The following is a 27,051-nucleotide window of genomic DNA, read 5'->3' as shown; positions in this document are numbered from 1 at the left end:
TACGAAATGATGAGTGTGAGCAAAAATGTGGGTGTGATCCTCTGCTGGCTCAACACACACTTTGCGTGACAGTAAATTGGATGCACCTTTGTCTAGTCGTATTCGTTCAGGCTCTCGCCATGCATCTTATGCATCAGATTGTTATGCTTTGGCTATGTCTAGCTTACATGATGTTGAGGAGCCTCTGACTTTTGATGAAGCACAGAATTGAGAAAATTGGATGGCTGCCATGCAATCGAATATGATGCACTTATGGAAAATGACACATGGACTTTATGTGATTTGCCTCCTGGAAAAAAGGCCATTGGTACGAAGTGGGTTTACAAGTTGAAACGCAAGCCGGATGGTGAGATTGATCGCCATAAGGCTCGACTTGTTGCAAAGGGTTATGCACAACAAAAAGGCATAGATTATGAAGAGACTTTTGCTCCCACTTGTCGTATGACTACTGTGCGTTTTCTATGTGCATTGGTAGCTCATTTTGGTTGGGATGTACATCAATCAGACATTGTTAGTGCTTTCTTGAATGGTGACATATTTGAGGAAGTTCATGTAACGTAGCCTCGCGGTTTTTTCATAAAAGGAGAAGAGGACAAAGTGTGCAAATGTAACAAGGCTTTTTATGGGTTGAATCAATCTCCTCGTGCTTGGTATGAGAAAGCTGACACTCATTTGGTCAAACAAGGCTTTCGTAACAGTCCAACAGAAAGCACATTGTATGTAAAGCGTGAGGGTGACGTATTTCTCATCGTGGTTCTTTATGTTGATGATTTGTTGATCACTGGACCAAATGAGAGACATATTGCTGAATTTAAGGCTGATTTGCATGCTACTTTCAAGATGAAAGATTTGGGGCTGTTGCATCATTATTTGGGCATACAGTTTAAGCAGTGTGATGGTGGTATTGCCTTGTGTCAGTAAAGTTACATAGAGACATTGCTATGTAAGTTTGGACTTGAGGATTGCAAACCTATTGCCACTCCCATGGAAACAGGTTTGAAGTTGAGTCTACATGATGCTGGCGATCCTGCTGATGTCACTCTTTACCAAACTGCTGTTGGCTGCCTCATTTATGTATGCAACACGAGGCCGGATATTCAGTTTGCAGTCTCACACGTCAGTAGTTTTATGCATAGCCTAGGGTCTAAGCATTGGCAGGCTGTCAAGAGACTTACGTGCTTAATAATTAGCCATGCTAATTAGATCCACCAGACTTACATGCTTTTTTGGACTCAGATTGGGCTGGTTGTTTTGACATGAGAGTGTCCACAAGTGGTTTTTGTTTCATGCTTGGCAGTTCATGTATATCATGGATGAGCAAGAAGCAACCTACTATAGCCACTTCGAGTTGTGAGGCTGAGTACAGGGCAGTCTTCACAGCTACGGTTGAGTGTGTATGGCTCAGACGCCTTATGGCTGATTTGGGTGTTGGACATGACACTGCCAACACTATCTACACTGACAGTCAGAGCGCATTGGCAGTTGTGAGGAACCCAGTTTTTCATGCTCGCACAAAGCACATTGAGGTGCATTACCACTATGTCAGGGAGAGGCTCTCAGCAGGAGAGATTAGCTTGGCTTATGTGCCAACATAGGACAACCTTGCAGATATTTTCACAAAGGCATTGTCTCGTGAGAAGCTTGAAGCTTTCCGCAAAGCTTTGGGCTTACTCCCCTTTGTGGACTGATCCTGTCCTCAAGGCATGGCACTTCCCTTTACTCATGTGCCAGCTCTCGTTCACCGCATCACTCTAGGGGGGATTTGTTACCATATACATGTGGTAGTGATGTGTGTGAACACACTAGGACCGCCGGGCATTTTTTCCCTCTTTAGGAGGTTTTTTCCCCTGTGCATTGTATATACGCCCATCACTCTAGGGCTATCTATTTTTCCATTGCACACTAAGTAACACACTCTCTATTGTGTGCCTTGAGATTCTCCAAGCTGTGTGTGTTTCTCTGCAACCCTAATTCCAACATACTGTCTTAGGGGTCACCAAGTGGTAATATCTTCCATTCAAGGGAATCTGGCATATTGTCTAAGGGAAACATGGCACTGGTTCATAGCACGCTCATGCACTCATCCATGCGCAAGCCGAATGCTTTCTCCAAGTCATGCAAAAAGAGATATTCCTCCCCATCCACTACATATTTTTGGGATAGCCTCATCCAGCAGTGGTGCATCCTTTGGAGTGTCACTAGTCCCAGCCACAAGGATGGAGGGTTCTCGAGCCAAAGTGCCGAGGCTTCTGCTCTACAGGTTTCATGGGGACACCCTCTTGATCCTTGGCATCCTTGATGATGGACCCAACCTAGAGGTGTGGAAGGCAAAACTCCTCCAATTAGGTTCCTTGCTAACAAGAAAGACGAATGTAGTTAGCCCAGAAAGGTAATCCACCCCCAATTTTCTCTTCTTCAATGCTGGCACCCCTGGGGCATGCTCCTCTAAGAAATGGCTTGCATCGGTGTAAATTTCTTGGAATCGTCTCAAGCACTTGGAGAATGGGTGATCACCTTTGTGGATGTAGCGCAAGAGATTGCAAGGCACCCAGATCCTTGCATGTGGGGGGATAGATACGACATATTTTATGATGTGCTCCTCCATGAACGTTGAAAACTCGACAAATGTGTCTGTGTGGAGGCCAACTGTGGTGTCAAGGTCGGGGAGTTGAGTGAAGAAGGTGTGAAGATCCAACTTCCCCTTGCAGTTGGTGTCCTTGAAGAAGAGGGTGAAGCGTGACAAAGGGGTGGATGTGGGTGCATATGCAAAGGCTGTCGAGACATCCATATCTAGTCAAGGGTGTAGACAAAAAGTGGAAGAGCTCAAGGGTTGCAAAAGTGAAAAGCTAGAATGAGTTATCCAGGTTCCCCTTTTATAATGGTTCCTTCTTGAAAGAAGACACTTTTTACATAAATGAAAACACTTTTAAAAAAAGGTTTTTTTATAAAAAATGGACTTTTGTCTTTGTGACACGTAGATTTCAATAATTACTAAAAATGGTACTGAAACAAATTCTACACAAGACTGCTATTATAGAATGAAAAATCATATTCAAAGTCTAAAATTTGGTGAAGCAAAGAAAATTGATTATATAGGGGATTGTTTCCAAAAATGCAAGAGTTACAAAGATATAACATTGATAGCATAGTTACATCCATGCACCAATCATCCTAGAACTTCATTTTGTCTTCCATTCTCTTTCCAATCTACAAACATTCTCAACAATAAGTAGGCAATGATTGTCAAATTTTGATGGAGTGAAAATTTGGTGGAAGGATTCTCACCTTGTGACCTTGTAGAAAAATCGAGCTTGTTAAAGGTCCTCAAAACCCATAATGGTCAAATGTTCTCACACATTGCTGAGAGTCCATCGCTTTTTCACTTGGACAGGTTCCAAAGCATCATTGGAAATCCTCACTATAATGTCAAAGCTTGCAATAGCACCATCTACCCACTATAAGGGAGTCCACACTCCAAGCTTGCACATCCAACAATCATAGTGAAACCGTATGTACAAGGAGGTGCAGAATTTTAAATAGCACATCCCAATACCTGATACTCCAACCTTACAATGGTACCTATCCCCATTGTGCATGCCCTCTACAGAACCCTAGTCCTCTTGAGAGATACCCCTCCCCACGGGTCTATGCACAAAATATACAATTTACACCTCTATACAATTTTCAATATACATCAGAGTTGTGGAAGAATTTTCATAGGGGAGGAGTTCTCAGCACCCGACCAAGCATGGAGTTTAGACCATGAGCCAGACTACATCCAAAGGCACCTAATATTACCCTTGAATGGGTGTTATGAATGAAAGCGTACAGTGGAGGGTGAAATAGAGTGCACAGAGACGTGAGAGAATGACAACAAAGAATCCTTGAATGCCCCTTCTACATGAAACAGGAAACCATGTATTAATGCAATGACAAAAATCTAGGTATACCATAACATAAAATTTTTTATGAAAAAATAACTAGCAGATCATCGAACCCTGTGTAGGGATCAACCATTCCACCCATCCACATCCTCTACTACGGACAGAGAGAATTTCACTTGGCCGCGAGCGAGCCAGAACACCTCCAACCTACCTGAGCCAGACATAAGCTGAGGCCGCTTTGCCTCCCTCCATGAACCCAAGCTTTGAAAGGATCCCAAATACAAGTAGGTGGTAGGATATCAACACCAACCATGCCAGTTTAGGCGCCATGCCTCTTCGATTCCCATCACCGGGTGTTTAGGAAAATCCAAGGCAAAATCACTGATGCGTTAGCCATGTAGGTCATTCAACCCCTGATGCACTAACCGTGTAGATGAGCCTAACAAAAAGAAGAAGACCTAGGCATCACCCCTGATTCAGCAAAGCCCCAGGTCAATGACCATTTAGTCTAAGGATAAGCGATGTAGGTGATCCTAGTCTTGTAGCGACATTGCCATGAGAAGCATAACACATGAGTCCAATCACAATATCACTTCCCATATGCACAAACAATCTTTTCCAAGAAATTAGACTATACACGGTCTCTACCCTTACACATCTATCATAAACCATCCAGATCACTTCATGATCCAATCCCAAAACCAAACCATAATCCAATCACATCACATGGGTGAGCACTCCACCCAACTTGGGTGAGTCACGATCAATCCTGCATAACCATTTTAAAACATAACATGGCTGCAAAAATTTTGACAGCATTTCAACAGCATAACCATATCTAGAAAAAAAAAACCATGAGCCACATCGGCTTCCGCCATAAAAATCATAACCATAATCCATGAGGGAATCCCAGCCCTTGAACACAAATCATAATCACACTGAACCAACTCCCACACTTGGAGTTTGACATATCCTCTGCAGTCAATCGGAGTCCATACACATATGACCCTTAAGACATGATTCTTTCATGCATTAAAAGAGTCTGACCAGAAACTAATCATGATATAAAAATCCAATTTTGACAACCTCCAACCATGCAAAATTGATGCATCACATTTGCACTTCGCCTCCCTAGCACATAGAACTAGTTTTTGACCTAGGAAGGTGGAAAGGAATCATAATCATGCATATGGGGCATCCACATTAACCCATAAATTTCCATACATCATATGATAACATTCGATCACCATAAACATGATGCAAAACAGCTCCGACCTTTAGGTCAACCATAAATCATAACTTCACACATATGCAAAAAACAACTTTTTGACATTTTCGAGAGCATGCATAACATGTAAATGAAAGTATTTGACCTCAAACCAATGCATCAAGCTTAGATCCATAATATATACTAGCACTCTATCACATCATTTTACCCATATGGTACTTACGCAACAAATGGTAACCCAAAAAGAAAGCCTTTTTAATTGAATATCTGCCTATGCGGTTCGGGATGTCTAACCATATACTCTCACATAAGTTTCTGGCCATCTAATAGCTGAAATCAACTCACCAAAAAAAACCATAAATCATACATAAACGGCTCGGTTAACTCATGACGTCATATGGTATTCCCCCTTGGTAGCACCCCTATACGTGCAGGTAAAACCGGTTATAGAACGATTAATAACTCGCATTCCCGAGGTGATAACGGAGACCTAAATACATTTATCCACAAGTTTCACCAAGATTTTCAATTGTTTAAGTGGGTCTGCCCATCTGGTGAATCTATATAGTGGTTCTCCAAGAAGCCTGGAGTCAAAAAATTTGGGTGTAGTGGGCAACAAGCTGTTTTTTGACCATATCTCTTAGCTCGTGAGTGATTTTCACAGGACACCTAAGAGAGAAAATGCCTAAATGATGTGTTTTATATATGGTATAAAGGGTTCGGGCTGATTCATAATGGTTTGTGAGTTATGATCAAAATAGTGTTCCTACCGCCTCTATGACGTGAAATAAAAAGTGCTTTTTATGCACGCATGTGATCATAAACGCATCATGTGCATAAATCAACATGTTAAACACGATGAAATAATCATGGAGCAACTTCATACGTACATACATGCACTTGTACACGAAAAAAGAATCATTGAGAGGGTGACTACTTAGAAAAACAACATAGAGAGAGAGATGATGATGGCTATGGAGTGTAGAGCTTCTCACCATGCGTTAGAATTAATTAGGGGCTATCGAAAGGCATCTTGCTTTGCCGCAAGAGAGCGGTGATGAGATCTATGTAGAGGTATCCGTCACGAAAGCTTCTGGAGTGCGCGTACACTGTGAAACGAGAGAGGAGATAGTAAGCAAGTAGACAGAGAGTATCCTTCTTCTTCTTCTTCTTCTTTTTCTTTTTTTCTAGAGAGAAGAGCTTATGGAGATGGTGATGTAGAGCTTGCACCACTCCGTATAATAGACGTATAGCCTTGGGATAATAGACGCAACAGACGACACTGAAAATTGAGCACTAATTGGCAATTTATAGGCATTGCAGTTGGCTGGAGTGAGTCCCAAGGCAGAAACTAGCGCTAGATTTTGGGCCAGGAATAGCTTCAGCTTTTTGTGCACTTTGCTAAAAACATGCCTTTGCTTTTGGTGGTCAACTTTCTCCCTTACCATTCAATTTTAACAGCAAAATTGGCCAATTGAACAAAATCTGGCCAACTAATGGAACCTTAGCTAGACTATGCCGCACCATAATGTCCCGATATAATTATGACCTTCCCGTACTGCCCCGACGTACTTACAGTTACGCTTTTTATAAAAATAATTCTCGTAAAAATCCCGTTTGGTCTCGTTTCTTCTCCAGATGATCATTTTTAAATCTGCCGGAGACTAAAATTAATATTTTTATCTTTAGGTCATCACAAAAAGCACATTGCTTTTTAAAATTGTCGAAAAGCACGAAAAGCTAAAAATAACATAAAAAGAAAAATTTTCTAAAATTAAACCACGGGTTTCCCTCATCCATTGGCATAAGAAAGCGGACTCGCTTTTCACTAAATAGTGCGAAAAACACTCGAAAAATAGTTTTTTACAAGATTGAACCATATTTTTCATGGACCACGTAGATCAAGGATCCGACCTTTCTTTTTTGCAAAAAAGCACCTAAAGCATAAAAAAACATAAAAAAGCTAAAAATAGAAGATTTTTCTAGAACTGAGCCAAACGTGCGTCTAACCTACCGGAACATGGAAATGGCCTCACTTTTCACTTTAGAACTTTACAATATTGTCAATCAAGCATCTTAAATCAAAATTTGGCAAAATAGATATTAAAAGCTATTTTTCTTATTTTTAGAAGAGACCCAAAAATTGGGGATTTTACACCTCTTCTAAAAGTGAATAGGCAAACACTAACTCAACCCCATAGACCTAGAAGCTTTAGAATATTTCAAGGAGTTTTGGATATCTATTACCATATTTTGCTTAAGAGATACTACCAACCATAAATCTGGTTGTGGCCACTCCATACTTAATAAGGAAGATACTTTGATGGGTTCAAGCTTCCCATACCCTTGTACAGAAGTAGGTACAATATAGGAGTGAGAATATAATAAAATTCTTCTTTTGAACTGGTTTGGTATGGGAAACGTGTGCAAAAATTGTTGCTCCAATATCCGCATGCATAGCATTGAATATGCTAGAGAGGCTATGAAATGGCTACTCCTCCACCAATGTGGATGAAAATATGACTGGAAAATCATAATTATGAAGCCATAAAAACATTCCACTACGACTTCACACCTGGCTTTGTATTTTCAAAACATGTACTTACAATGTGATGGTAATAGAGGTGGTTGTTGCAATTGTATGCTTGACATTGAGAAAACATGTTACACAATGGCTACAGTCCCCTTGTCCTTGCGATTCTTGAAGCCTAGAAACTTTCCTTTCCAATCATGATCCAAGTTTGCACAGTTTCAAATGCGATGAGGGCCAATAGAAAATGACTACATGTATACCCAAGCAACTTTGGTGAGCTCTTGTGGTACCCATTTACCATCTAAACCTCTTGTGTTGGGGCATGCAAGTGCTATGACCTCCATCCTTTAGCCTCCTTTGTGGAGTAGCGCTGGCCATGGGTGAGCAACAAAAAGTAGGAGCAAGAGGAGGAGAACCTTGCTTGTTGCTACAATGCATGTGGGAGAAAGGGAATGGGATTGCTTGGTGTGCCATTGGGAGGTGGTAGTGGCAGAGGGGGGGAGGAATGTGGTAGCAATGGAGATAGGGGAAGGTGGATTACCCTTGCTTGGCGTGGAAATGGGATGTGGAAGGGGAGGAGGGAGGAGATTCCTTGCTACAACAATGGAGATGGTAGTAGAGAGAGAGAGAGAGAGAGAGAGAGAGAGAGAGAGAGAGAGAGAGAGAGAGAGAGAGAGAGTATTGTAGTAGAGGGTGAGTGTGATGGTTACAACCAAGGAGGGCATGGAAAAGGGGTTCTAGAGAGAGAAACTCACTTTTTAGGTAAGGATCACTTTTGGGGGGAGGGCTTTGGATAGTAGAAAATAATGTTTCAAAAGTTTTTGAATTATGGGGTTTTTTGGTGCACATTTGGACTTAGTGGTCAAAAAATACTTTTTTGACCATAAAATAGGCTTTGGGGGGTTTTAAGAAGATAAGATTTGATTTAAGAAGTGTAAGACTACTTTGTCCCCCTACTCTTTTGAGGGCATAGAGTGTGTCCACCACCCTTTTCTCATTGGCTGGCCTCTTATTAACCTTAATCCCAAAGGGCCCCTAGAGGGTTCATTTTTTTCCTAATGACTATTTGACGTAAGAGAGTCAATTATGGAAGAATCAATAATGAAGCCTTCCCTTGTCTGTTATTAGGGCTAATTGACTACTTGTTAGAGTATTACTTTCTCAAAGAAGTGAACAAAGATCAGAAGAGAAGCCTATCCTTCTCTATTAATAGGGCTAATTGACTACTTGTTAGAGTATTACTTTCTCAAATTCAGACAGAAGAGGATGAATGGTAGGCTATGAAGAGACAACTCACCTATTTATGTGACTTCACACCAAAAACTGGGAGAGTCAAAGTGGGAGGCCATAAGAAATGCGTAAGTCAAATTTTATAGCCGGCATGGCTATGTAGATTTGCATTAAAAAAAGAGTGGGCATGACACGATGGGACATCCCCCCCCCCCCCCCCCCCCCCTCTCCTTCTTCTTTTCTAATCCAAAAGCTCCATTACGGCCCATTGGAAGGTATGAATCCAAATTGTGGAAAAAAAGCACTATCTCCATTGATGCCCAATAGAAAGGTATAAATCTAATATTTTGGGTAAAAAAGGGGCCCTCACTATGAAACTTTGAAAACGTTTACTACGGTCTTTTATCATTTTTTGTAGAGCGAGAGAGAGTCCAAAATGGGGTGGCAAAAGAAGAGAGAGCGGGGTGGGAGGAGATATTTTTGCACTTTCAACTTACTGCAATTATTACCGTGCTTATTACCGCTCTTCTTATTGCGCTTATCACGACTACTATTACCGTTCTTTTTATTGAACCCTGCATTGGTGCTAAAACATTCAAATTTGGATATTTTTCTCTGTTTTGCTTGTGATTAAAGAAAAAAAACATTATTCTTAATTGAAAAAAAATGGTATCAAACCATGAAACGATGGCTATTTAGATAAAGTAGGTTGCACAAGGCATGCGACTGCTCTATCACTAATGTTGGCCTGCAAGTAAAACACGCATCATACATAGAATAGAAGAGGCTCGCACTCTTCCTCTAAATAACGCACACATTTCACCCGAGCATCTGTATCCATGCATTCATTGCATATTTTGAAAGGCTTTACATAGTGGTGGCAATGAGCTCTCTTGCTATGCAGAGGTGTTGAGCAAGGAGAACAATAAAGAAGTGCTTCTTCAAAGCAGTCTTCAATAGCGAAAGCACTCTCACACTACACATAACACAAAACGTTGACTCCACTTGCACCCATAACTCTTCAGAACAACAACAGAAGTAAATGTGTGAGGCTATGAGAAAGAGAGATAGATTTGAACCTCCGTTATTGCCTCTAACATTATCGCGCAATGATTTGGAGCCAAAATATACAAATTTAAGTACTTCTTTCCATTTTCTTAAAAAAATACAAAGCATTTTTTTCCTGAATAATTGTATCAAAAAAATAGATATTTTATCATTAAATTAATCAAATCCACTTGATTAACAAAAATTATCATGCTTGACAAAATTAGAGAGAGAGAGAGAGAGAGAGAGAGAGAGAGAGAGAGAGAGAGAGAGAGAGAGAGAGAGAGAGAGAGAGCAATGAATGGGCGACACGACAAAAAATTTTCATAAAATAGAATATAAAAAATGTTTATGAATCATCTTCCAAAAGATTTCTACAAAGTAGCTTGATCTAAATCTAAACCCATGGCTCCTAAATCAATAAAGAGAGAAATTGAATTGTTGTTTGTGGATGTGTTGGCTTCATCATCTTTGAACTCATCATTTTCCATCTCATTGTCATCATCATGGCTAAGATTGGTGGCATTGGGACTCGATTCATCTATCTCTCTCTCCTCTGTCTCCCACTCATCCAAGTAGTAGGTGAGAGAGGGTCGAAGATGGTCTCCACTTCATTAGTGGTAAAAATGGTTGTTCCCCAAGATGTTATGGGAACTACGAACTAATGTTTTGGTTGATGGATTGATGGGATATAGATGAACTATTAAAGAAAAGTTCAAAGTGAGTGACATTGGTATTATGTTACAAGAAAATGAGGGTAAAGAAGTTAATCACTCACGTACCTACACTTGCATGGAAAAACTAAGTTGTCATACCTCCCCGTGTGATGTACACTAGAGTCCACCATGTAGAGTCCATTCTCATGCCGTCTACACACATTTGCAAACCACTTAGACGCAAAGGTGAAGGTATGAAAGTTTCTAAAATTGACCTTTAGTATCCTTTCAATAGTCCCACAACACGTGGCTTCATCATCATTTGTGTCAAAGTTTCCCATGACATCCATGGTGGTTCGATGCTTGTCACTGTGGTTTGTACAAAAGTGTCAACCCTCTGACCACATCGAGTTAAAGGAAAATCATTGTAAAATAGAAAAAAATATACAATAAAGTACAAAGATAAAATCAAGAAAAAATTATACAATATGGTTTAAGCGTATAAGTACTCTATGATTAGTTTTAGTTAAATCTTGGCCTACCTACCATCGTGGTGAAGTAGGCCCAACTAGTTGCCCATCACTTTCAACCAGCAAGTTGGCATTGACTAAAATGTCAATGCATCTTACTCCACATGATTTGAACGGAGTTCCACCTTGGATTCAAGCCAATGCTCCGACCACTAACCTTGCCTATGCTTGCATGAAGCTAAGGAGTCTTTGTTATTTTTTCTTTAGAAAGAGCGTTCTCTCTTTAAAAAAAATCATGAGCACCTGAGCCATTGAGCATCACCAACAGGAGAGCATGCTAGATGTGATTGAGCACATGGACAACCTAGTCGTACAACATGAGGCAAGAAATTAAACACACCTTCATTGGCAAGATAAGACAAAAAGCTAGGAGTTATGGCCCAACCAATGCAAAATGAGGTAGAAAATTAAACACACCATCGTTGATGGGAGAACAAGATCACGACAATAGGCTAAGAGTTTTTACCGGTCAATTTTTCATTGGCTCGATGGAAGAGGTATGCCATGGAATTTCGCGGCAAGTGGGCATAAAAAAACATGTATGCCATGTCAACTATTGAGCTAGCTTGCCGAAAGACATTCCACCTTGTGCTCATTACAAGAGAGTGGAGGCGGTTACAAAGAATAGAGAAGAGAACCACTCACTTTGCATTTAATAAAACCCTTATAAATAGAGGTTCTTGCCTAGATACAAAAGGATGCAATGTTGTTGATCTGGCAAAGCCTGTATGGCTTATACATTTTAATAGAAACCAATAACACAATCACACACTCTCAACATTTGTCAAATTACGTGGCAAATGGAAGGTGATGTTGAAGATGGGTTTGAAGCATTTCTATAGAATCTTCAAATGGGTTTTTCATCCTCACCTGCAATAGCAAATACTACTCCACCCTATGTATCCCCACATCTCTCCTTTCCTCAATCTCTATTGTTTTCACAAACTAGGATTTAGGGGCACAATGATCACTATTCTCCACAAGCTCACGGCTGCTAGAAGCCCCCCAAAATTTGAGCAAACTAGGTCAAGTGTGAGTAGTGTTGCTAATAATAAGCCTATACAACAAGGAAGACACAAACAAGCCAATCAAAGATAGCATTCAAGCTATCTGATCAACTCATGGTTGATCATGATTTGGTCCTGGACAATGCTAGTGACCTTTCTGTCTCTAATGAAACTAGGGAAGACCTCTTGTCTACATACTTGGATATGAAAATCTCTAGCTTGCCAGATGGACTGCCCCTTTTTGCAACAAGCTCTGGACTAATTAATCATGTAGAAATCTCCCCGATTGATGGTGTACCAACAAACGAGTATGATTCTATAAGGAATGTATAGGACACTAGAGGAGGAAGGTATAAGGCTTCATAGTATCTTGACCCTCTATTGCACGATACGTTTACAAACTAGAAACATCAACCTACAAACTAGAACATGAAACAACTATCTATTGGACCAAGAAATGATGGGGGTCCATGCAATTGAGAGTAGCCAACCATACCAAAATCCAAAGGTATATCGACAACTATATCAAAAGAATTTTTTTAAACAAGATCTGCATAAACACATGAGTTTGGTGGTTCTCTGTGTGTTGTGCAGAGAAACTTTTTGCTCTTTGTTAACACTTTCCTCTTTGGTTTTTAGTGTTTAGAATTTGGATAAGAAGCCTTCTCTTTTTTTACTTGATGGGTGCATGGTTCAAACACCACTTAAGCAAGGCTAAGTTACTAAAGCAAAACCATGTTAAATAAGCCAGTGTGGATTTTTTAAGAAGCCAATTTTTTTTTCTCAAAGATGTTTCAAGGAGTTTCAAGAGCACTGAAAACGCATGCCCAAGCAAGAAATGTAGAAATTCATTCCTTATTCCTTGGGTAGTATTTCTTGCAACATAGCCTCGACCCCCTTGACATCATCACAACTTGTCTATGGATGGCTCAACTCACTCTCAGATCAACTATCTACTCTCAAAATGGATACGTATTCTTGGCCCACGGGGAAGAGAGGGTAGAATCTCTCATGTGGGACACATTTGGCATTCTCTATGCAACTCAGTTTGCTCTCATCCACAAACAAAATGTTGCTGCTATGGATCATCTTTAGAGATCCCCCTATAGCTATATAGTGGAAGACATATGACCTCCCTTTTAACATGAGTGTATCCCTTGCAAAACTGTACATGGCAGTGATGCTTGTTGGGAGTCACGCTCAACATAGTGCTATGCTCACCGCACGATATTGGTTATGGTACAATTTTCATGAGAATGCTTTTCTTCTTAGCCCTGCTTGCCGGTGCCACTATGATTTGTAGCCCTTGCATGAAATGTCTCTTCTAATGGATTGTACGTGATTTTTCAAGTGTGTTTGCTTTGTACCCGCATGGGGACAAGGAGTACTTGCACTATCCAGGATATGGGCTACAATGATAAGCACTTGATTTTGATTGAGCATGTCATTAATATTGGAACAAGGACATCTACATTGACAACACCAACCAGTAGCAACAACATCAATCAAATGATGTTCCAAAAGATAAATGATTTTTTCTAACTCAGGTGCTAGAGGACCATGACGGGCTCAGATTTTTGCGGGATCTCATTGTGATAAAAGATGAAATTGATAGGGGAGCGTAGATTTTTAATACATTAGGTACTACTTTAGGGCATGCTAGGATGGAGACAACTGCTAATTATGAAAGGTAGTTTAGCCTCTGTGTCTCCATACATGGAACAAAAATGGTATCTTGTGAGAGCCCATATATGAGGCAAACTCTCCACCTCACATCAAAAAAGTAAAGGGTCGTGCGTCATGGCTAATGTAGCCATAGTACCCTCCAAGGACTTTGCAGCTAACCTAATCCCATCACCCAAAGGAAGCATGCAAAGTTCTTTTGCAGTGAGAAAGTTCTTAGTACCTAGAGGGAGCAGGAAAAGTTTCTCTACACTGGAAAAGTTTTCTTGTACTAGAGTTTGGATGTGTTACTAGAGAGTATTTGCAATCGAAGGGGCTAGAGTTTTTTCTACTATTGTGGTAGTTTCTTAATGTTATTGTTTTGATTGTTGCTACTTTTGTGTCTCGTGATGCAATTCGTTGTTGTGACTACTCTAGTTTCTATATTGACATGGTGTTTACTTTGAAAAGAAAACACCGTGAGAATCAAGGTATGGTCATATTTTCATGCAACTATCCTATAAGAATCTGCAATTGTGAGTTATAGCCTCTATGGTTTTATCCTTCAACCATATATGATGATATGATCATCCATCAACAACCACCAAGATGGAAGGTTGTGCTCATCCATATGGATGGACATTTACTTTGCTTTCCTCTAGCCATAAATGATAGTCAATCATAAATAATGATATGTTATTCCATAACATTTACTAAGGGATATATGGATGAGATATGTGTTTAAATTGAAATGAAAAGTTTTGAGATGTATGTATTTGGCGAGGTAGAAAAAGTGGAGGCATGAGATTTCTAAGGAAGCACAACAAGATTAGAGGTAGCTAGCAGCATGGATGTGACCTTTATGGATGAGATATATGTTCAAATTGAAATGAAATGTGTTGAGATATATGCATTTGGTGAGGCAGAAAAGATGGAGGCATGCGATTTCAAAAGAAACACAACAAGATTGGAGGTAGCTAGGAGCATGTTCGTGACCTTTATGGAGAAGTTTACATTAATCGACGGCTACATATCATTTTTAAGTACACATAGAGAGTTATTATGATGTTCACATCAAACAAGATTCTAGTTGCATGTCTTGATATAGATATTTTTTCAATGTTGTTTATGTAAACTTTTTGGATTCGGTAATTATTATCTTTTTGATACTTCAACCACCTACGCTTTGGTCCTTAGTCACCCACAACATTCCTTGTGCTACCACAAGAGCATAAAATTTTTGTTTTAAGGTTGGCTCTTGTGCCCTCCATGTAATATTTTTGGATGTTCTATTGATTGTGGGTAGCTTTTCCTACACTATGTTATTATGCAATTTTTCCCACTATCCATTTAATCATCTTCACTTGTGTGCCACACACATGGTTTACCATCCATTTTCTAGTTAGTGTTAGTGCTACATTTGAAGGCAACGTGGGCTTGCAAATAAACATAAAACCACATGCTGCAAGCAATAAATCAACAGACCTACATACTTGATGATGCATATACACACATGGTCCGCAGTAAGACTAATCTGAGAGAGAGAGAGACATTGAGAAAAGACACGAGAGCATGTGCAAGTGCACCTCCTAGAGTAGAGTGCTATAATGGCATGGTGAGAGAAGAGAGATGAGAGCAGAGAAGATGAACACAGATATTAGGTGTGATCCTCCCCATGCAAGAGTGAGCATTTTTCTCTTGCACGTATTCATTTATAGACTTCTTGATTGCTCGCAATGATTACAAACTATCTGCCTCGACATATAGTGACAGTAGTCATAAGAGCACTTTAATAATAAAATATTTATAAACGTGCTATCCTTTTGCATAGTCCACTGATCGCTTATGTATTACCATATACATGTGGTAGTTATGTGTGTGAACACACTTAGGATTTTCATGGAATTTTTTTCCTCAGTAGGAGGGGTTTTCCCCCGTGCATTGTATATACACCCATCACTCTAGGGCTACCTTATCTTTCCATTGCGAGATAAGTAATATACTCTTTGTTGTGTGCCTTGAGCTTCCTTCATCCTCTCCAAGCTGTGTGCAATTCCCTGCAACCCTATCCAACAATTGGTATTAGAGCAGGTTGTGTCCTCTTGGGCTTAGTCTCCAACATCTCCAACACACATCTGCTCACTTTCTCCGAGCTTTGGTGAGCATCAATAAGTTGAAAAATACTATAAGATATCTCGTAGATCTTAGTTTTCCCAGATTTTTGATTCGGGCTCATTACGTCCTCCATTTCCACTACAAGCAGTGCAGCAAATGCAATTTTGTTATTTTGTGCAAAATTTCTATTAGTGCCGTTTTTGTCATAACAGGTACCTTACAGGTTGTGCTATATAGTAGGTTTTGGTCTCACTTTTTTTCTCCTTTTTTTGGGTAGTTTTCACATCAAGTGCAGGCATTCGCCCCATGGATGACAACAACACAGGTGTGTTCAAGATGTTTGATGATGAGGATAGATTGGATGGGGACAATTACCCTATGTGGGCTTACATGATGCAACATGTCCATGTGTCAAAGGGCGTCTTGAATATTGTGGAGGGCATTGATGTACGTCCTGGTTTTGAGTATGTAGGCAATGATGTTGAGGATGTTGCAAGATTTGGTGGGAGGGTTGCTGCTGCCAGACGTGTTTTGTCTACGGCTGAGCAAGCTTGTTGGGATGTAAGAGATGCACAAGCTCATACATTGGTTGTGTTTCCTGTAAAGCACACTATTACTCTATATATTTTTTCAACAAAATTTGCAAAACGTGCTTGAGATATTCTAGTTGGTCTTTATGCAAGTTGCAATGAGGCTAAAATTGAATTGCTATGTAAAGAGCTAGAGCCAAAGATTATGCATGAGGAAGATGAGATGGAAAATTTCCGTGTTGGTGTCAAGGATATTAATCATAAACTTATTTTTGCAGGCAAAGTCATTTTTGATATTTCCCTTGTGTAGACTATTCTTGATGCTTTGCTAGATTCTTACGAGACTTTTGCAAGTACTCGGAGACTTATGACCCAAGGAAATCTAGAAGTTGTCAAGTTTGATGTATTATGCACATTGTTGTTGCAAGCGTCACTTTCTAGAAAAAACAGGGCTAAACAACATGCAGCTGAATAGGCCTTCATTGTTGCTCAAAGAAAAGGTGGTAACAACAATGTAGCCACTTCTCATGGTTCTTCTGTAAGTGGTAAATCACATGTTCCTAATGCTTCTGTTGGCAGCAATTTGTCTGAGAATTTTGGTGAAGAGGGGAAAACATAAGATGCATTTCCATTATTGTAAAGCTATTGATCACTTGATCAAGTGGTGTCCTAAGTTGAAGGCAAAAGGGGCTAAGAAGAAAGAGGCTGGTTCCACTACAAATGCAGCATATAATGAGTCTTTTGTGAAAGGGGATTGTGATGCTGATGTTGATACAGAATGGGATTTAGTGCATAGTACACTTATTGTGCGCATATGTCGCACGTGTCAATGCAAGGAACTTGCTAATACACCGCGTGCGAGCCACAAATGGCTCCAAGCACACAACAAGCCTAAACTAGCAAGCTCAAAGATGGCATTGGTGTGTCACTCACCGCTCAACGCTTCCTTTCGTGGAGGATTCCTCGCTGCAAAGAAGAGGGAGACGCCGCTACGCTGCGCTCAACCTCCTCACCACCATCGTGCCACCGCAATGCTTGATCGCACACACTCTCACACACACACACTCTCTCTCTCTCTCTCTCTCTCTCTCTCTCTCTCTCTCTCTCTCTCTCTCGCTCTCTCGCTCTCGCTCTCACGTATACACACACACACACACAAGGAGATGAAGAAGAAGAAGATGGAGATGGAGCAAGAGCACTCTTCAATTGCACAAATGAATGAATGAATTTTAGGTTTAGTTGACTTTTATATGAGCTCACTCCATTCACACTTGGGCGCCCATGATTAGCCAACTAATCCCTTGAATGTTCCAATTAGAGTGCGCCTCTCATCGGCGATCACTCTTACCCTTTTCCTATTGGACCGACAAGCCCGGTACTTGACTCTACCAAGTAAATAATACAACGTCCGTCGTAGGTAATATGGTGTCCGTGAGCCGTGAGGGTTAACATGCCCCCCTTCCTGATGTAGATTCCGTCCTCGGAAGCTATTGAGTTGAAGCTCGTTCGTTGAGGTGGAAGAGCATTTGAGATGAATGTCCTTAGCCTTCTTCAATCATTGCAAAATCAAACAACATTGGCACAGTAATTGCATTCTCATAAGCAATTAAAAAGCATATGTAGTTGTAGGCAAACAATGTGATTGGTAACAAAATTTTAAACCATTTGTCAGTAATAAAGATTAAATTGCAATATAATCAAATGCATAAACAAATGTAAAGGTAAAAATTAAACAATTCTGGGGTCGCTAATTTAACGGTCGAAAGGTACTAGAGATCGACTATTAATACCATGGGTAATCTTTTTAATTTTCTCAGGTCAATTAAGTTTTTTAATCGCGAGAGCCAAGTATTTCATGTTCGAGGGCTGACTAGAGGCTATACCTAGAAGACCTTGTAGCTAAGCTACGATAAAAGGAATTTCTCATGAAATCATCACCTGACTGATTACTTTTTCTTTGACCCCCCAAAAGTTTTTTCACATTGATTCAATTTTGATGTGTGTGCTTATTTTGTATGCCTTGGGTTTTTTGCTTTTTAAGGAAAAGCGCCCACACTGGGAACCTCTAGGGCTCTAGTACCGTAGGCGATACATGTGAGTGAAGTACCAAATCAAGCTGAGATTTCTTTTCTAGCTTAAGAGTTTACATTGTGGCACTTTGATTTTTTGTTTTTTCGTTTTCAGCATTTTAATTTTGTAACTTTGGGGGGTCATATAACACTGTTACCCTCCCCAGGCTCATCACATTAGTAAACTCCCTTTATAATACTTAAGCTAAAGGTCAATAGGGACAGCCCACTAGAAAGCCCTAGTACATTTCACACAATGCTGCCTAAATCGGATTAAGAACCTAAGTAACAATTGATTATTAGGAAGGCATTCCCCATGGTATTAAGAGAAGATCTCTAACACCTAACTTGGTCAAACTAGCTTAGTCGGATTGCTTGATTTTTAAATCTAGACAAGTGATTATGACAAAAAATTCATTGAATTTAATGTTTGGTACTAAGCAAATGCGTTGAATATTATACTACCAATCACAATCAAAGCAGACAAACATGGATGCAAAAAGATAAGGGGCAATGCTAATGGACAAGAAACACCTGTTTGTGTTGATGGTCGCGCTTGATTTGAAGTGTGAATGAGAGAAAGATCCCACGAAGGTCCAAATCCTAACAACAGCAACACGTTCCTGTACACACTAAGAAACACAATGAATACCTCTAGGAGGCACATCAGTGGGAAAAGGTACCAACACTTATTGAGCACAACAAAAAAAAGAAAAAATAAGGAATCCTAACCTAATTATTTGCACTCCCCCTAGAGAGTCAAGGGAATAGGATATTGTAGAGATTGGGGGGAAACCCTAAGGCTAAACCCCTATCCTCGGCGTCGAGATAAACAAAGTTATCATCCATGAGACCATATGTGCCATCCGTGTAGTCATGTAAATCTTCTTCTTCATCATAGGTACCCATGTTTACTAAGAAGGTCAGTAGATGCCTATAGTCATCTTGGTCAAAAAGATAGGCTTGTGCAATGGGAGAAACGCTCTCTACTAAGTATGGATCAGTCGTGGTCAAGAGACATGTCAACCACTTTAACTCCTCAAAATTCCTCTCACATGCTAGCGTACTTACCAAATCCCATTCACATGCAACCACAGGAAAGACCATGTGAAACATTTGTGAAAAGTAACGAGGGTACCTCTCACCCAAGGCAGGCGTGGATGACTCTAGCGTACTAGCCATATCTGTACACGCAACTAGATGATGGTTTGAGTGCAAATATTACAAGGGTCATGTTCTTGTGCATAATGTGTTTTTATGATTTTGTGTTATGGCTCTTGCTCTTTTACCTTTTTATCTTGTTTTTGTGAGTATAAGGCTTTATATATACATTTCCTGAGATTGGGAGATTAAGAGGTTAGGGAGGAAGGTTGAGAGGGAAGCAAGTGAATGATGGATGTCAGCAAACACTCCCCCCTTCCTTGGGTAGATCATACCGTTTGAAATGAGCTTGTCACCCTTCGAAACCAATTGTTCTAGTTGGTAATAGGTGGGGATTTTTTCCAGTAGTTTTCTATTACCTTAGGTGCCTCGTCGAGTTGTAAGGGTGGTAAGGTACTCTCCCAGGATCGGACTTGAAGTGGTTCATCAGGTGATTCTTGAAAAGTGAGTTCAGTGTGGATTCCTTTGTAGCTTTATGGAGGTACACTATTGTAGGTGGAGGCTGTGGAGAAGCTTTTACCTCTATGGATGCATTATATGAGGAGCTAGAAGCTTCATGGGACTCCCCCCTTCCTGAGCTAGGTGGAACAAATCGTTCTTCCTTTGGTACCCAAACTAGCTTTGGAGCGGGTGTGTAGCATTCTGTGATTTTTTTCTTTCCACGATATTTGATTAGGTTTGGAGCTACGGGATTGGGCTCACATGGGTCAGGTGACAAGTAAGAACACAATCTACGTTTTGGCACCCAGATTTGATCATTTCCTTCATAGTAGCCTTGGGCTTCCAATAGTCGTTTAGGAATCCAACGCCATGTTTCTTTACATTTCTTGGAGCGAGTGGTACGTTTCTTACAAGGCTTTCGTTTTTTAGTACTAGCCATGGTCGCTAAAGAAGCTTTAGGGAACCACTTGTATGTTCTTTTTGTTATATGAGGATGAGTCTTGTCAGAAGCTATATGCATTGCTTGTAGCATATTTAAGGGTGTGGTGGCATTTCATCCCCCTTAGGTGTTACCCAGGTTGTCCCCCTATTTCCCCAAGTGTCTATGGTTGCTGCTAGGTGGACCCAATCCACATTGTCCAACTTAGTCATCCCAGGTAGTACATCCATATAAGGAGAATCTTCCCCAACATCAGTGTCCGCTTTACACGTGTAACAATACTGCAATGGGGCCGAGTGAACTATGGTGTCAGATCTATGATCAATTATAAACCTGTTTCCTAGAGGATATGCTCGAACCGTCACAAGATCCACTCGAATGACAGAATCTTGGAACTGCAAGTAGACATGGTTTTTAGACCAGTCATGCACCATTTTTGCTTCCCTCATGAAAGGACGTCCAAAGATCATCTCCGATGCCATAGTGTGTTTGGAGAAATCCATAACAATGAAGGTAATCCTTATTTTATGTCCAAAGACCTTGATCTTGAGATCTTCTAGCATCCCAATAGATTTAACAATAGACCCATTGGCCATCTTCACTACTATGGTTGTGGTCGCAAGGTGAGGTCTTCCCATAGCTTCGCAGAAATTTTTAGTCACAATGATAACCCCAGCGCCACCATCAAGGATTCCCTTCACAGTTAATCTCTTAGTAGTGATTGGTATGGTCGCATTGGATTCATCACCCTCAAAGTATTGTCCCAACTTGTTAACAGGTATTTCTATAACAAGGTTCTCATCTAGGTTGGGTTGTGGATCTAAGTGTTCCTCCTCTATTGGCATCTCCCCAGCTCCATCCATCTGTGCAAATTGTGGTAGCCCAAACTTCAGTTCTCCATTGAGGTCTTTATATAGTTTGTACATGATGGTGGTTCTAACTTCTGAAGACATGAAATCCATCAATTTCACAATGTTTAACGCAACCTTTTGGCCTTGAGTCCCTTGACGTGGGGAAGATGTGATCTCCATTTTTTTGATAGGATCAGGTAGTCTCTCTGTAAACATTCTTTCCATCAAGAAGTGAGTACGCCCACTTTCCCATGACTTTAAGTCACTCTCTTCTTGGATGACACTAGGTATGGCTAAGGGTCTATGGACTTGGTGAGGTTGATGTTGCGTAGGGAACACGGTGTCTGTAATGTGGATCTGCCTAGGTGCTGGTTCTAGATCCCTTTGGGTATCTTCTACCAAACTCCTTAATTGCTTGAATCGCTCAATCTCCTCTGTAGGGTTTGGATAAGTTCTTACCTTCTTCTTGGATCCTGGCCATTGTGGCTCATGAAGATCTTCCTTGTTGGTTTCTATGTTAGTGGTCGTTTTGGTCTCCATGGTTTCACCTGAATCAGAATCTTCTTCAGCGTCGTTCATATATATGGGGTCATCACCAGTCCCTATGTTGGTCTTTGAACTGGGGTCTGACTTCGCTGCTTTTTGTGATCTCTTTCTTCGTGTTTTCTTCTTTTTCTGAGATTGGGCAATTGATGCCGTGTCTCTTTCCTTAAGAATATAATTTTGTTTTTGGAGCATCGATCATGTGAGTACGTTTATTGGTACCACGAGTGTACTTGATGATGGCTCCTCGGTAACTTCAATCAAGTTTAATGGGGTGATCTTCGGTGCATTTGGATTATTTGGACATTGGGCAATCAAATGATCTATGCCACATCGATTACACATGAGTATCGGCATTGTAGACGTGGTCGCTTGATTGGTTTGCATTAGTGTGGCGTTCTTTTGTAGCCTAATAGGACACTCGGCTACACGATGTGGGCCTCCACACTCATAGCATTGAAGAGGTGTTCTCTTAGCAATGTAATTGATATTTTGGCCTCTTGCCGCAAGAGCAACTACTTGATATACAGGTTTGACTTGTCCCCAATAGTCCTCCATGTAGTATTGTGGACTTTCTTCAAGCACATCCATCCCATAGGCGATATTAGGATCTATATCTTCCTCAGAGCCTTCCAAACAAGAAATAGATGACTCACAACCCACTTGATTCACAGAAGTGATTCTCGGATGTGGTGGTTGCGGTCCTAGCACTGGAGGTGGTAAGGGTGTTGTTTGAACAACATTTTGGGCCCTAGGGACCATGTGTTGTGTTGTTTGTTCAAGAGGTGGGGCAGGCATCAATGCAGGCACTCTAGGTGTGTCTGTCCATGCTAAGGTTGGTCTATTGGCCATCGCGCGCTTAAATACTATGCAATCCTTAGCTTGATGACCATATCTTCTACATGCATTGCAGTTCCCATTGAATTTTACTCTAAAAGTAGGGCATTCACTGGTATTACTATGCGGTCCATAGCATACTGAGCACCATTGCTGCTCCCTTCTTGGATACATATGATTGTTTTGCGGAGCACGATTGTCTCTAAGACTCTCTTGAATAGCCTTGGTGAGAGTCATCTCAGATATCTTTGGCTCCTTAGCAATAGGCTTTAGGGTCATTGGCTGATGCCCTGATGCTTGCGAGCTAATAGATTTAGTCTCAACAAACACTCTTTCTCCTTGAATCATTAAATTATCCTCCAATTGGATCGCATTGGTGGTGACTGCTTCCCAAGTGGTGATACCTCTAATGACTAGGCCATTGTAGATATCCTCATGTCGTAACCCCCGAATGAATCTATCGAGCAATTGGTTATTGTTGAAGCGTTCATTTGGATTACAACGAGAATTCAAATGCTTCAAGCGACTTATAAAGTCTCTCACCGACTCTCCTTCCTCTCGTTGGGATTTCTAGAGCTGAGAGGCTACACCCCAAAGCACTCCCTCTCGTATGTATTCTTTTAAGAACAATCTCCTAAGAGTAGGGTAAATCGTTTTTTCTTCCACCCTTAGGGTTCTATACCAATCCCCAGCCTTTCCACTTAAGGTTAAGCTTAAAGCATTGCTCTTATGTAGGTCATTGTGTTCTCCTAGAGAATCGCATAATTGTTCAAACACTTTGATATGCTTTCTCACATCCCCGTCTCCACTAAATTTTTGTGTGAGCTTGGATATTTGTACCGCCTTACTTCTAGGCTCTCTATCAGACGTGTTACGCATATTCTCAGCAATAGATTGACCAATAGCTTGAGCAAATGTTGCCGAGTCACCTAAGTGAGCAGGCACCATGGGTGGAGGTGCTCCAGAGACTACATGTGGAGTAGTTATTGGCATTGGGCTTGGCGCATAGGAAGCCCTTGGGTTCCACGTAGGGTACGATGTTGTTCCATGTGGTGGTCCATAGTTCATATGGGTGGCCCTAGGCATAGCAGACGTCGGATGTGACATGCTAATGCTAGCCGGTATAGTCCCATGAAAATAAGAACTTGTGTATTGTGGTTGTGGAGCATAGGAGTTGAAACAATGGGAGGGGTAGGGACTACATGAGTGTTATGACCCATAGGTGTATACGATTGGTACACACTTGTAGGTACTGTTGCAGGCATTGAGCTACCATGTAGTGGTGCTTTACTAACAAATGAGGTCCATGGCGTGTTTCTCGGCATGCCTATCATTGGGGTAGGCATGGTAGCCGTGGTGTCATCAAGGGAAAGATGAGCTAGACTTGGAAATGTGAAGCTATCACTTGTGGGCTCAGATTGCACTGAGACCCCTGGAGAAACAACATATGGGGGATCCATCGGACTTACCGAGGGAGTCTCCATTTGCGATAAGGTCGGTTGTTTAGCCTTCCCTGTATCCAAGAATCTCATGAGACCCGTTGAAGGTATGTTGATCCCCTTGTTCTGTCTCTCTAACTCAATGACCCTATGGATGACCTCACAAACTCTTTATTGTTGATCTTCCACACTAGTCGCACCCATTGTGGATTGTAGGACATCTAACCAACCCACGTGATAGGTGTGACCTATGTATAGGTTGGTCAGAGTCTTTGTTTGTAATTCGTACTCCCAGTTCTCATTTAAGAACACTCCATCTAGGATTGAGGTGCTAGGGGTGTCCTTTGAGCTAGATGCAATGTTGCTTTCTAGGGGTTGGCCCTTAGCGGTTGCTAAATCAGGAGCACTTGATTGCTCTCTTAGCAAAGATATTGACATAGGAGCTTTCTCTTTTAACTCTCTTCGTTGCTCTGCCTTGCGTAAGCTCTCGACTTCCTTTTCCCTCGCTGCAAGGATATATCGCTCAACCTCTTGCACTTCGGCAAGGCTTCTACCATCAGGTAATATGACCTCGGAGGAAAATAACTCTGAAGAGTCAGGAGGTGCAGTGAATGAAGTATTCACGTGCACAATCTCTAACGGTATAGGGTCTACGTTTGTCATGAATGGAGAATTTACTTCCCCACCCCCCTCATTTACATCATTAGCTCCATGTTCGGAGCGAGTGGCTCTACTAAAGGTTTCCTTCACGCGGCTAAGCACACTCGGCCCGGATCGAGGACCCATGGCATGCATGTCTTGGCTCGAGTTATCACAATTAGGCATTGGGAAACCCTCCATGACGTCGTAGTCAGAGGAAGAGTCACTAGCCGCTATGTTCGGGTCTTGGTTTGTACTACCTTGGGTCCCCGCCGAGGGTCGAGAACCTAAAGTAGGTGGATATTGAGAACTCGCGTAAGTCTAAATTCTCTCTAGTTGCTCCGTCTCTAGCACACGACCAAAGCAGAGATGCATGTGCCTTTGGCACCCTACAAACGTCGGCGAATAACCTCGAACGTTAACCGCTTACCTTTTTTAAGCGTCTGTTTTCACTCGTGTTTTTTACGTTTTTAATTTTTTAAAAATGTTTTTTAATGTTTGATTTTTTTTATTAAAGTGTGTGATAGCTCGAAATGAGCGTATCACTTAGAGGGTCGTTGTGTGCTTTACAACACAATTTTCAGGCATCTGAAGTTCCGTTGGTCCTCAAAAAATTGATTTTTAGCTACGTGTGAAGCGAAAATTCGTTTTTTTAAAAGGCGACTGAGGCCTAGGCCTGAGCGTGAGCTTGGGCTTGGGTCTGGGAAATATTCCCAATCCCGGTCCTACCTTTAAATATATTTTTTTAATTTTTTTTAAAAAAAGGATAAGGTCGCCGCGGCCTGCGCGAGAGCACACACACACTCTATCTACTTACTTCTAATTAATACACCTACTGTTACACACTAACACACTCTATTAACTCTCACAGATCTACTTCCTACTTACTGTACACAGAGAACTAACTACCTTAATACACAGAGAATAAACATAACACCTTTGAAAACTCCATTAACAAAGAAAACTAACAACCTTAATACATAGAGAATAAACACAGTACCTTTGAAAACTCCATTAACAAAAAAACACACAGTATAACATAGTATCCCTCTTTTCAACACACACACCCTCCTTCCTTACCTTTCCTACAATAGAAATTGCACCACGGAGAAGCACAGAGTGCTACTCGAGCTTAATGTATGGCATTCTCCGACAACGGCGCCAAAAATGTGCGCGTATGTCACACATTTCAATGCAAGGAACTTGCCGATACACGTGTGCGAGCCACAAATGGCTCCAAGCACACAACAATCCTAAACTAGAAAGCTCAAAGATGGCGTTGGTGTGTCACTCACTGCTCTACGCTTCCTTTCGTGGAGGATTCCTCACCGTGAAGAAGAGGGAGACGCCGCTACGCCGCGCTCAACCGCCTCGCCGTCGTCGTGCCGCTGCAATGCTCGATCGCACACACTCTCACACACACTCTCTCTTTGTCTCACGCATACACACACACACAAGGAGATGAAGAAGAAGAAGATGGAGATGGAGCAAGAGCACTCTTCAATTGCACAAATGAGAGAATGAATGAATTTTAGGTTTAGTTGACTTTTATATGAGCTCACCCCATTCACAGTTGGGCGCCCATGCTTAGCCAACTAATCCCTTGAATGTTCCAGTTAGAGTGCGGCTCTCATCGGCGATCACTCTTACCCTTTTCCTATTGGACCGACAAGCCCGATACCTGACTCTACCAAGTAAATAATACATCGTCCGTCGTAGGTAATATGGTGTCCGTGAGCCGTGAGGGTTAACACTTATGTTCCTTTTGATCATGATGCATGTATGCTAGTTGCTACACATGCTCATGTGTGGTACTTTGACAGTGGTGCTACAAAGAACATTACCTCTCATTGTGACTTGTTTACCTCTCTCAAGGATGTCCCTAATGGGAATTCAATCACTTGTGCCAACAATGCCTCTTATCCGGTCAAGGGAGTTGGAAAGATTGTGTTGATTGCTAAAAATGGCAGTCCTTTTATACTTGTTGATGCACTTTATGAACCTGGGATAAAAAAGAACCTTTTCTTTGTATTTGCACTTGCCAGACTTGGTCTTGTTGTGAAATTTATGGATGACAAATGTACGGTTCATGATCTCAATTTTGGTGATGAGATTGTTGCATCAGGCATTTTATGTCATGGGCTATATAATTTCACTTTGTATGACAAGTATGGGCAAAATTCTGTAAATGTACCTGTGCATTCTATGGC

The 27,051-nt window shown here is 41.1% G+C and overlaps 1 pseudogene; it reads left to right on the top strand.

Moving 5' to 3' along the window:
• Positions 1 to 11,908: 11,908 nt before the first annotated feature.
• LOC147457464 (uncharacterized) overlaps positions 11,909 to 27,051 on the top strand; it is a 121,843-nt pseudogene continuing 106,700 nt past the window's right edge.

This window comes from Adiantum capillus-veneris, chromosome 5, assembly GCF_014529385.1.
Source record: "Adiantum capillus-veneris isolate H3 chromosome 5, ASM1452938v2, whole genome shotgun sequence".
Taxonomy (NCBI): Eukaryota; Viridiplantae; Streptophyta; class Polypodiopsida; order Polypodiales; family Pteridaceae; genus Adiantum; species Adiantum capillus-veneris.
Note: the sequence above shows the minus strand (reverse complement) of the source record. Positions and strands in the feature narration are given on the sequence as shown.